The sequence below is a fragment of the Phyllobates terribilis genome, unplaced genomic scaffold, assembly GCF_046119375.1.
Source record: "Phyllobates terribilis strain yellow unplaced genomic scaffold, ASM4611937v1 Scaffold_1__5_contigs__length_1240528914, whole genome shotgun sequence".
NCBI lineage: Eukaryota > Metazoa > Chordata > Amphibia > Anura > Dendrobatidae > Phyllobates > Phyllobates terribilis.
The window spans coordinates 586,685,002-586,698,144 of NW_027362761.1; the positions used below are offsets into that span (position 1 = coordinate 586,685,002).

At 46.3% G+C, this 13,143-nt stretch overlaps 1 protein-coding gene across 2 annotated transcripts in view; it reads left to right on the forward strand.

The window, feature by feature from the left end:
* Positions 1 to 3,698: 3,698 nt before the first annotated feature.
* The window catches only part of LOC141271759 (oncostatin-M-specific receptor subunit beta-like), a 118,238-nt gene continuing 108,793 nt past the window's right edge, over positions 3,699 to 13,143 (forward strand). Inside the window, exon 1 of one of the 2 annotated variants that reach the window (XM_073681869.1) lies at positions 3,699 to 3,975. The gene's annotated coding sequence lies outside the window, so the exon portion shown is untranslated. Of the gene's footprint in view, positions 3,976 to 8,453; positions 8,498 to 13,143 lie in introns of those variants that run through there. The other variant, XM_073681878.1, reaches the window with a different exon arrangement.

The window sequence follows — 13,143 nt, forward strand, 5'->3', positions numbered from 1 at the left end:
TGTCCTTACAAGGATTATCTAAGAATAGACCTGAAGGATTTTAGTAAGCCCAAGGCTGAACAAGCAACAAGCCTGCACATGATGCCATGATGTATATGATCTCAGGATTAGTGTAGCTCCCATCTATTTATGTCATGGGGTGCATAGGCGTTACATGGACATTGTGGTTTTGAAAAAATTTGCATGATGCAATCATATAAGCGAATATAAGAACATTTGCAAAACATATCTATCAAAGAAAATATGCTTTTTTTTCCCTCCACTTATGAGCCCTCCGACTCCTCAACTCATTCATTCTTAAAATAAAAAAATAAGCTCTAAAATCCGAGTTGGCCAAATAAAGCAGCCCACTGAGGGATCGGGTTACAGCTGTCTATTGAAGTCTTTATAGAAGGGGAAATGAGATGGAAAAAGAGAAGCACAGATACAGGGATGATGGTGCTGCTGCTTTCTTTATCTCAACTCTGGATTCACAGGTACACCGCTCAATTATACTATATAATGCGACATAATGCCCTCCAGGCAGCTGCTTTCTAAAAAGTGCTATATCTCACTCAAGTGCTGTACTCACAGCTACACTGCTGTATAATGTGACAAATTCTGCTGTTGTCTTGTAAGTATTTTATCCCACATTATAGTTGGATTCACAGCTACACTGCTCAGTATTTATTTATGTTACTTGCTTATATAATGTCATTAATTTCTGTTGGTTCTGCATTACTATGATTAGGGACGTGTGACACGTCAGAAACTCATCAGTTTTTTTTTATGTTTTTACCATTAATTTTCTTGTTTTTTTAATTTTTGAACAAAGGATTTTCTATTTTATCCATTTGTTGTGCCGAACTTTTACTCCAGAGTTTGGTATTTTGGCTGCGTCTCACCAGCAGGACATAGCACCAACCGGTACAATATTCTCAGCTTTCATCTATATGCAAGCGTGGTGAGATTCGTTTTTTCCTATGGCCAAAAATAGTGTTTTTACACGTGTTCACACTCAAAATGACAGGTACACGGACCTAGCTGAAAAGTCTGCTCAGGAAGTGATACAGTAATTGTGATTGTAGTAAGTTTATCAACCACAATCTTCATTATTAGTGGACTAAAATTAGCTTTAAAGAATGAACACATGGTTATTCTTTCCCAACCATAGTCTTAGGAAATGAAATGCGTAAACACAATTATCAAAAGGGTCATCATCAGTCTCTCGGACTCCCACCGGGAGGTTTAACAATCGGGACTGAAAAACCTGGAGTATGTCCGATGAGATTCAATACTTCTATTTACTGAAGAACAAAATACAAATATGTTTCATTCTCTCCTTTCTTATCTTAGATGTGGTTGCCTTTGGTTTTTGGTCTGGCTTCAGTCGACAAACGAGAAAAAATTTGGCATTTCCTAGGTCCGATGTTTACTTCCTGACAGTAGAACACAACCTAGTAAGAATAAAAAACGTCCTCTTGATTTTGGAAACAAAGGTTATATTCCAGGTATAAAGTAATAAAAAGAAGCCGGAGTTTGGTACCCAACAATTAAAGGAAACTTGTAAGTTAAAGGGGCTGACCCCATATCTTTTTGTTTTATTGTAGGGAATACATCAACCGATCAACCTGGAGTAATGACCTTCTATATAATCCACACATATTACTAATAGTACAAAAGGAAAATAGCTTATAAAAACTACCCCTACGTAGTGTAATACAGGGGTGGTAGATCTCAGCCTGCTAACTTATCCTTGATACGACCGGACAGACCCTGCCAGAAGGTCACCACCAGGGCTTCCTCTTTCCAATCCATCTCCACCACCCAGATACAGAAGCGTAAAGCACTCTGCCTTAGAGACAAAATGGATGGAGTACCTGAGGAGGTGCGGCCAGGAACCTCAAATGCAACTTGGAACATCTCCAGGAACCTCCCAACATCACGGGTCTCTGGACCATCATGCTTCCAAATGAGGTTTGACCAGGTCAGGGCTTTTCCAGACAGCAGAGAGACCATAAATGCTATCTTGGTCTGGTCAGAAGGAAAGAAATGAGCGTGGAGAGTGAAGTGGATCTGACACTGATTAATGAAGGCTCTCCTTGGGGTCTCCATCGTAGTGGCATGGAAGCTGAAGCTTAGCACTTCCACCAGAGACTGAGGCCCTAGGGGGTTCCCTCAGGGAGGCTGAGAGTACAGAGGAAGGTTGGCCAGAGGTGAAAGGCAGGGAGGACATTGAGGTGGACAGACCCCACAGCTGAGTTGCCACCACATTGATAGCCTGCATCATCTGGTCCTGATGCTCACATTGAGAGCATGCCTCCTCATACAGTACTTGCACATTTGACTTGGGATCTCTGGGTCAATTGTCAGAGGAGTCCATGGCCTGAACGTACAGTAACGCTGGTGGGAGTGGACTCACTGCACCATGGGCTGGCCTTACCCTGGAGAGGCGTAACTAAGTGACTACCAGGTATTCACTACAGCCAGTCCCTGGGTCTGCAGCAGCTGACCGGAGGATCAGAGGCACGGGTATGATGTACAGGGGGATGAAGGTAAAGACGTGGCCAGACAATCCGAGATCAGGGTAGGCAGCACATGTTCAATATACGTAGCCGAGGTCAGGAACGGAGAAATCAGGATAAACTGTAAATGAGACGGGTCAATAACAGGTGAGACAGAACAACCATACAGGAACTAGAGACAAGCTACTAGGAACTTGCATTCAGGCAAGGAGTGGTGGGAGGAGCTGCCTAATAAACCCCCTGCTGGCTAGGGATTGGCTAGGGAAACCAAATTGTGGTATAGTAGTGTATATAGAGGATCTGTCCTATATGGTGTAGTACTGTGTACAGAGAATCTGTAAGTTCTCCCGTCTGGTTTAGTACTGTATATAAAAGATCTGTCCCATGTGGTGTGGTACAGAGGATCTGTAAGTTCTCCCGTGTGGTTTAGTACTATATATAGAGTATCTGTAAGTTCTCCCTTGTGGTTTAGTACTATATATAGAGGATCTGTAAGTTCTCACATGTGGTGTAGTACTATGTATAGAGGATCTGTAAGTTCTCACATGTGGTGTAGTACTATGTATAGAGGATCTGTAAGTTCTCTTGTGTTGTGTAGTAATGTATATAGAGGAGGATCTGTAAGTCCTCCTGTGTGGTTTAGTACTATGTATAGAGGATCTGTAAGTTCTCTTGTGTGGTGTAGTAATGTATATAGAGGATCTGTAAGTTCTCCTGTGTGGTGTAGTACTGTATATAGAGGAACTGTAAGTTCTCTCGTGTGGTGTAGTACTATATATAGAGGATCTGTAAGTTCTCTCTTGTGGTGTATTACTGTATATAGAGGATCTGTAAGTTCTCCCGTGTGGTTTAGTACTATATATAGAGGATCTGTAAGTTCTCTCTTGTGGTGTATTACTGTATATAGAGGATCTGTAAGTTCTCCCATGTGGTGTAGTACTGTATATAGATAATTTGTCATTCCTCCCGTGTAGTGTAGTATATAGAGGATCTGTCCTGTGTGATGTAGTACTGTACATAGAGAATATGTCAGCTCTCCTGTGTGTTGTAGTATATAAAGGATCTGTCAGCTCTCCTGTGTGATATAGTAATGTATGTAGAGGATCTGTCAGTTATGCCGACCTAATCTTGTTTCCGTGCCCCATAAAATATAATAAAAAAAATTAGAAATCCCTGGAGCAGCCGTCCGTGATTCACCGCTTCTTCCTGTATTTCCACCCCCTCACTACTAGACGCTGGGATTTCTGGATGCAACAAATGATTATGAAGGAAAACTATGTGAATAAATTCAGAAGAGAAAGTTTCTGTTCCGCTCCTGGCTCGTGTCTCTTCTCCTCGCGTCTGTTCTCCTGTCCTCTCTTCTCCTCGCGTCTGTTCTCCTGTCCTCTCTTCTCTCGTCTCTTCTTCTCTTCTTCTGACCTTTTATTGAATCTTTGGATCCTTCGGAGGAATTCTGGAGGACGGAGAAACAGTGAGTAGATCTGTTCTCACTCGGGTGAAGAATGTGTCCACAACTCGGCCACAGCTTATTATGTACATAGTGATTGTCAGGCTCTGTATATGCTACATTCGCAGTTATACTAAATGTTAGTGATTATGATACTGGAGTGATGCTATAGTGAATATAGAGGCAAACCCAAAGATGTGAGAGACTACGGAGATCAGTAACAATGTAACATCCGGGAAGTAATCGTGCTTTGCAACATTTTATATGGAAACAGATGTAGAAGAAGTGAGATTGTCACATTTATCAGATACGAGGTTATCGTCCTGTGATATATTGTGTTATGTGTTTACATGGGACTGCAAACCTCCACCGGAAGTGACTCTCCAGCAATTCAGAAAGAACAGATGCTGCAGCTGATATGTCTGCATGGGTAATTGTACGGTGGCTCAGTGGTTAGCACTGTTGTTTTGCAGCGCTGGGGTTCTGGGTTCAAATCCCACCAAGGACAACATCTGCAAGGAGTTTGTATGTTCTCCCGTGTTCGCGTGGGTTTCCGCCGGGTTCTCCAGTTTCCTCCCACACTCCAAAGACTGATAGGGAATGTAAATTTTGAGCCCCAATGGGGACAGTGATGATGATGTGTAAAGTAATGGCGCTATATAAGTGAGTAAAATTAATAGGGAGACCCAGGTGTGATATGTAGCTTTTTAGTAGGTCAATGATCTCCAGCGGAGGACTCCTACAGTATTTTGTGAGGGGCTGAGCTGACTGGATGATAAAGATCGGGGTCTCGCTGATGTCTCTTGCTATGAGGTTACATTACAGCCATGTTCTGATATAATTCCACCTGTCATTAAATTGTAAGGTTAGAAAGTGTTAACATTTTCCATTGGATGACTTCCCAAGAAGATGGAGGCGTCTATGTTTATGCAACTGTGGTCATGTCTGTGGCTAATCTGCCCACACACAGATCTCCACAGGCAAAACTGTTGGTCCCCAAGTCTTAGTCATTGGATTCAAGTTTCTCATTGAGTCCCATCGCCCCCCGGTGTATAACATCCAGCCCAGGGGCGGACACTGACAGCATGGAGCCCCTGTGCAAGAAATGTGTCTGGGTTTCCCTCCTTTTATGGCGACCAAGCTACAAATATATAAATCTATGTCATAGAGAAAAATTAAAATCCATAAGACATCTCCATTGAGAGGACATATCACCCTCGGATTGAAAATATTGGATTAAATGTGGCTGAGAGAAACTAATTATACCTAGGGAAACTAGTTAGAACTGGGGAAGCAAAGAGAGAGCTGGCACTTCAGCTTCCATTGAAGTAGGGATCTCCTGCAGTGTCCAGATAATTACAGCAGTGTCCAGATAATTACAGCAGTGAACTGCTTTGAGAAATAGACAGCAAATCTGAGATTTGTATAATCAGAGGTGTGGAAATATGCTTCTCAAGTATAAACTCCCTCTGATCTAAAGCCAGGATCGCAGACCTTTTGGCGTCAGTAGTCAGTGATGAATATTCGGGTTTTGCATCGATCCGATATTTATGGAAGATATATTTTCGATGTTGTAGCAAAGGGACGAACAGAACACATTCACTCACATCACCTTAAGGCCATTATAAGACCTCCAACTTAATAACGAACTGATGGATGACACTATCCATGCAATGCTTCATCCTTATGTAAAGATAAAATAGTGATAAGAAACATTACAACAATATCTACCTTCTGGGACCTCCAGGGGCAAAGATATCCTGTAAGTTGGGGATCTCATAAAATTCTGAAAGATCCAGCACATTCCACAATCAGCCCCCACCTGAGCTCATTAAGGGAAGGTATGTCGGCGTAACCTTGAGCTAATAAAAAACAGAATTTGGGTTTGGGTCATTAATAAATCCTGGAAGACACAGCTTGCTTTGGGGTCTGTCCATTTTCCTGAGGAGGACCTCCCTGTCCCTGTACCTTTTCTGTCCTGTGTCCCCCTCCCCCCATAGACATTCATTATAAGGCCCTGATAGTGTCATAATGAGTTATGGAGTGGGAGAAGACATTATCAGGGTCTTATAATGAAATGGGAGGTGGGAGAGGATGCTATCAGGTAATAATCAAGCTACCAGTAATAAAGTCCCCCATACTGGGCCCCTTCTTGGTATAATGTCTCCCATCCTTGTCCCCTTCCTGGTATAATGTCCCCCATCCTGGTCCCCTTCCTCGTATAATGTACCCCATCCTGGGTCCATTCCTGGGGTAATGTTCCCTATCCTGGTATAATGTGCCCCATCCTGGGGTAATGTGCCCCTTCATGAGGATAAAGTGCCCCATCCTGGGCCCCTTCCTGGGGTAGTGTGCACTTTCCTGGGGATAATGTCCCCCATTCTGGCCCCCTTACTTGTATAATGTTCCCCTTCCTGGGGTAAGGTGTCCCATCCTGGGGTAGTGGGCTCTTTCCTGTGGTAATGTGCCCCATCCTGGGCCCCTTGCTAGGGTAGTGTGAATCATCCTGAGTCCCTTCCTGGGGATAATGTGCCCCATCCTGTGCCCCTTTCTGGGGTACTATGTCCTGTTCCGCAACCACATTAAAAAAATGATTCCACTCACCTTCCCCCGGCTCCCACGCCGCACGGCCTCCTCTTCTTTACCAGGCGCAGGAGCCGGCTTCTGACGTCGGCATGACGCCATGGCCTATGACATTACTGCCATGCGCCCCAGTCACTTGCACGTCGACGTCAGCTGCCGGCCTCTGATTGGCCGACGGTATGTATTGCAGCTCAGGGAGCTGTTGGGTTCCTTGCACAGCTGAATGTGCGTCAGAAGATATGTCGCCCCTGATCCGGCCACTCGCTCTCGGTGTATAACCTCCAGCCTCCCGTCCCCTGTTGTATAACCTCCGCCCCCTGCCCTCGGTGTATAACATTCCGGCCCCCACCCCCGGTGTATAACCTACATTGCCACCGCCATGCCATCTGCCTTTACTACCCTATGACAGAACGGCCAGTGGTGCAGAGCTCACTGATACCAACGTGGTCCTGTAATGGGAGCCACCGGGGTAACAAGTCCGTTCATGACATTTCTTTCCCCATGACCTGTAAGTGATATTATTGAGAGGTGGAAGGAACTGCAGCAACTCAGCTACGAAGTGAAAACCCCCTTAACATTACAGAGCGGGGGGCCGAGTGCTGAGGAGCAGAGGGCAGAAAAGTGTAACCGCTCTGCTGACCCCAATACTGTAGAGTCCAGACCTCCTCTGGATTCAGCACAAACACTGCTCTCCCGCTGGGAGCTTTATGGCCGAGTAGCTGCATGCAGCCGTACATGACCAAGCACAATGCCGAGCGTCGGATTAAGTGGTGTAAAGCTGCCACCACTGGACTCTGGAGGAGACGTATTCTGTGCAGTGACGGATCGCATTTCTCTTCTGATGGAAGAGTCTGGGTTTGGTGATTGCAGGAGGATGTTACCCTCTGACTGCATTGTGCTCTGTACAGATGGTGGAGGATAATGCTATCGCCTTGTTATCAGGGGTCGGCATTGGGCCCTTAGTTCCAGTGAAGGGAAATCTTAAGTCTTCAGCACAAGACATTGTGGACAATTGTAGCTTCAGCTTTGTAGGAACAGTTTGGGGTTCGCCCTTTTCTGTTCCCCATGACTGTGCTCAGTGCACAAGCTCCATACAGACATGGAGGAGAACATGAGGGTCCGCACAGAGCCCGGACCTCAGCCCCATACTATAATGGAGGATGTGAGCCCGGCCTCTCCCAACATCAGGGTCTGACTTCACAAATGGTCTTCTGGATGAAGAAAAGTTCGAGGATAAACATTGTTATCCATGTGATAAATACATATTTTAATATTCGTCTTGTAACTTGATAATAGTGGGATCCAAGCTCAGCACCTACGATATGTAAAGAAGAATCTGTATCAGTAAGCCGCAGTCTGCACTGTTGTGCAGGAGAAAATGTACTGTTATACACATATACATCCCTATATGCCTGTACATTAAAATAAAAAAAAAAGCTGAAAAATAAAAGTCTGAGATTTTTTTCATAAAGTCTATAAAAACCAATGGTGCCATAACAATTACAGTAATCACATCCTGACAGTGGGTATATTGCGCACCCTCAGGATTCAGCGACCTGCAGCGTCTCCTTCGCAGTTTGGCTTTAGCTCAGAAAATCCCTTAAATTATTTTCTTTTCTTGATATAAAGTCGTCTTCTCTTTGACCGATGCCGGCTTTTTACTATGGGTCACATGTCAGGGGTTAATGGGTGATTGACAGAAATGAGAACGTTGTGACATGTCTGCATCAACATGTATCTGGTGGCGGAGGACACGTGACTGTCCGGGCTATGGGTTGAGCAGGTTTTTCCTGCCAGGAGTCAGTTCTAATTGTAGGGACTAGAAGGACATCTGCTTTGCTATCTAACAGCAGTAAGGAGTTATTGCTGGAGTTTTCAGCGTCTCCACCGGTACTACAGGCAGAGGAGGCAGATCCATAGGGAATCTCAGAGAAGACGCCCAAGAGTGGAGAAGCGAGAGCAGGTCAGAAGGGGCCAAATACAGACGGGTGCAGGAGGTGGACGATGAACCAGAGAAGGGCCACAACAGGTGCAGGCTCAGAGAATCAGGAGGGGACATCTCAAGGTTCATTGTTCGGTTTCAAGTATCTAGGAACAGAGTGTTCAGGAGGGGACTGTCCAGGAGGAGTGCGAGAGGCACCATTGTGGGAGAGGGTATGACTCTGATTAGTACGCTGGCTTAGGACGCGTGAGAGTGTGGACTTCCCTGGAACTGGAGAAAAGTGATTGCCTGAGATAGAGAGGGTGCAACACTCAGCCATGACTCAAGCTCATACGGCAGGAAAAAAGGGAGATTGCAAATTTGTTAAAGTAAACAAGTTTTGACCAGGGGGCACAGATACACATTCTGCAAAGAGCCTTCCTTTCTTCCTCCCTCCCTTCCTTCCCTTTCTTCTTTCATTCCTTCCTTTCTTTTATTCCTTCTCTCTTTTCTTCCTTTCCTGCCTTCTTTCCTTCCTTTCGTCCTTCCTTTCCTTCCTTCCCTTCCTCCTCCCCCCCTTCCTTTCTCCTCCTTCCTTTCTTGCATCCTTCCCTCCTTTCTTCCCTTTCTTCTCTACCTTCTTCCTTCCTTCCTACCTCCCTCCTTCCCTTCATTCCTTCCTTCCTTCCCTCTTTTCTTCTCTTTTCTTCCTTCTTTCCTTTTTTCTCCTTCATTTCCTTCTCTCCTTCCTTCCTCCTTCCCTTTCTTACTCCCCCTTTCTTCCTTCCTTGCGTCCTTCCCTCCTTCCTTCCCTGTCTTTCTTCCGTCCTTCCTTCCTTCCTCCCTTTCTTCCTTTCCGTCACTCCTTCCTTTCCTCCTTCCTTGCTTCCTTCCCTCCTACCTCCATCCTTCCCTTCCTTCCTCCCTCCCTTCCCACCTCCATCCTTACCTTCCTTCCTCCCTCCATTCCCACCTCCATCCTTACCTTCCTTCCTCCCTCCCTTCCCACCTCCATCCTTCCCTTCCTTCCTCCCTCCATTCCTACCTCCATCCTTCCCATCCTTCCTCCCTTCCTTCCCATCTCCATCCTTACCTTCCTTCCTCCCTCCCTTCCCACCTCCATCCTTACCTTCCTTCCTCCCTCCCTTCCCACCTCCATCCTCCCCTTCCTTCCTCCCTCCATTCCTACCTCCATCCTTCCCATCCTTCCTCCCTCAGTTCCTACCTCCATCTTTCCCTTTCTTCCTCCCTCCCTTCCCTCCTTCCTTCCTTTTCTTCCATCTCCCATTGTTTCGCTCACTTCTTCCTTACCTCTCTTCCGAAGTGGCTTTGAGCTTGCAGGATGCTTACAAATATTTAGAATAACCGTCATTTTTGAGCTTGCAGGATGCTTACAAATATTTAGAATAACCGTCATTTTAATTTAGATTTCATAAAAATGTGCAACTTTGTAATAAATCTTATCAGATAAATCTGCCTCTTTCTCCTTCTGCATTGATCTTTCATTCACAATTCAGGGGCAGAATCAGTAATTCCTGGATTTAGAAAGCTATATATTCCCTGCATCCTGCGCAGCTGTTTGGCCTTTTACCATATGGTCTGGACATATAGTTTTGTGCATTGTGTTACATATAGTTACATAGTTTACATAGTTTATAAGGCCGAAAAAAGACAAGCGTCCATCCAGTTCAGCCTATTTCTTGTGCACTGCAGCTATTCCGCAGCGTTGATCCAGGGGAAGGCAACAAAAAACCATGCGGTATAGGCCAATTGACATCATTGAGGAAAAAATTCACTTCCCGACACCAATCTGGATTAATTAACTATCACTAAGCATAAGATGTAATTTTATTGTTCTCAAGAAAGGCGTCCAGGCCTCTCTTGAACTCATTAAGTGAGTTGGACATCACCACTTCCTCTCCCAGAGAGTTCCAGAGTCTCACGGCTCTGACCGTAAAGAATCCCCTTCTATGCTGGTGCAGGAACCTCCTTTCCTCCAGACGCATAGTGTGCCCCCTCGTCTTTGTCACCATCCTTGGTATAAACAGGTCATGGGAGAGATCTCTGTACTGCCCCCTGATGTATTTATACATGTTTATGAGGTCTCCCCTAAGCCTTCTGCTCTCTGTTCTGCTCTCTGTGTTGGTTCTTTCATGGGTGGTATACAGTAGATCTCTGTGCTACGTTCTCTTTTATTGGATGTTTTTAGTCCTGTCTTTTGATAAATTATAAATACATTTTGTTACTTTTACTGTTTTTATTGTCCGCACTATTGATAAATTTGGCGCATTTTTGGACTAAAAGTGTCTAAAATATATCACAAGTTTGGCGCATTGCGAAATTATACACCAGGTATTTTAAGCGGAAGTTATTAAATTTCCACCAATTTACATGAGAACATACAGGCTAATATATAAAGCGCCAATTTATGGTGGATGCTTGTGCCTCTGAGTACAATCTATGGCGCATTTCACTACCACAAGGATATGCTAGTCCGGACTGAGTGCAGTAGTGCCATAAAAGAGTGATTCTTAACTCAAAAACATTAAAAATAAACTATAATTTTAAAAAAAAAAGCATTTTCAAGAATTAATGAATACAAATTAACCCCTTCTTGACATAGCATGTAATAGTGTCAGCTAGCAACCCTCCAACTGTCAGCTAGCGACCCTCTTACTGTCAGCTAAGGACCCTCCTACTGTCAGCTAGGGACCCTCCTACTGTCAGCTAGGGACCCTCCTGCTGTCACCTAGGGACCCTCCTACTGTCAGCTAGGGACCCTCCTACTGTCAACTAAGGACCATCCTGCTGTCAGCTAGCAACTCTCCTACTGTCAGCTAAGGACCCTCCTAATGTCATCTAAGGACCCTCCTGCTGTCAGCTAGGGACCCTCCTACTGTCAGCTAGGGACCCTCCTACTGTTAGCAAGGGACCCTCCTACTGTCAGCTAGGGACCCTCCTACTATCAACTAAGGACCATCCTGCTGTCAGCTAGCAACCCTCCAACTGTCAGCTAGCGACCCTCTTACTGTCAGCTAAGGACCCTCCTACTGTCAGCTAGGGACCCTCCTACTGTCAGTTAAGGACCATCCTGCTGTCAGCTAGCGACCCTCCTACTGTCAGCTAAGGATCCTCCTACTGTCTGGTAAGGACCCTCCTAATGTCAGCTAGTGATCCCCCTACTGTCAGCTATGGACCCTCCTAATGTCAGCTAAGGACTCTCCTACTGTCAGCTAGGGACCCTCCTACTGTCAGCAAGAGACCCTCCTACTGTCAGCTAAGGACCCTCCTACTGTCAGGTAAGGACTCTCCTACTGTCAGCTAAGGACCCTCCTACTGTTAGCAAAGGACCCTCCTACTGTCAGCTAAGGACCCTCCTACTGTCAACTAGGGACCCTCCTACTGTCAGCTAAGGACCCTCCTACTGTCAACTAGGGACCCTCCTTCTGTCAGCTAAGGACCCTCCTACTGTCAGCTAGTGACCCTCCTACTGTCAGCTAGGGACCCTCCTACCGTCAGCTAGGGACCCTCCTACTGTCAGCTAGGGATCCCTCTACTGTCAGTTAAGGACCCTCCTGCTGTCAGCTAGCGACCCTCCTACTGTCAGCTAGGGTCCCTCCTGCCATCAGCTAGGGACTCTCCTACCGTCAGCTAGAGATCCCCCTACTGTCAGTTAAGGACCATCCTGCTGTCAGCTAGCGACCCTCCTACTGTCAGCTAAGGATCCTCCTACTGTCAGGTAGGGACCCTCCTAATGTCAGCTAGTGATCGCCTTACCATCAGCTATGGACCCTCCTACTGTCAGCTAAGGATCCTCCTGCTGTCAGCTAAGGACCCTCCTGCTGTCAGCTAGGGACCCTCCTACTGTCAGCTAGGGATCCCCCTACTGTCAGCTAGGGATCCCCCTACTGTCAACTAAGGATCCTCCTACTGTCAGCTAAGGACCCTCCTACTGTTAGCTAAGGACCCTCCTACTGTCAGTTAAGGACCCTCCTACTGTCAACTAGGGATCCCTCTACTGTCAGTTAAGGACCCTCCTGCTGTCAGCTAGCGACCCTCCTACTGTCAGCTAGGGACCCTCCTGCCGTCAGCTAGGGACCCTCCTACCGTCAGCTAGGGATCCCCCTACTGTCAGTTAAGGACCATCCTGCTGTCAACTAGCGACCCTCCTACTGTCAGCTAAGGATCCTCCTACTGTCAGGTAGGGACCCTCCTAATGTCAGCTAGTGATCCCCCTACTGTCAGCTATGGACCCTCCTACTGTCAGCTAAGGACTCTCCTACTGTCAGCTAAGGACCCTCCTACTGTTAGCTAAGGACCCTCTTACTGTCAGCTAAGGACCCTCCTACTGTCAACTAGGGACCCTCCTACTGTCAGCTAAGGACCCTCCTACTGTCAGCTAGTGACCCTCCTACTGTCAGCTAGGAACCCTCCTACCATCAGCTAGGGATCCTCCTACTGTCAGCTAGGGATCCCTCTACTGTCAGGTAAGGACTCTCCTGCTGTCAGCTAGCGACCCTCCTACTGTCAGCTAGGGACCCTCCTGCCGTCAGGTAGGGACCCTCCTACCGTCAGCTAGAGATCCCCCTACTGTCAGTTAGGGACCATCCTGCTATCAGCAAGCGACCCTCCTACTGTCAGCTAAGGATCCTCCTACTGTCAGGTAGGGACCCTCCTAATGTCAGCTA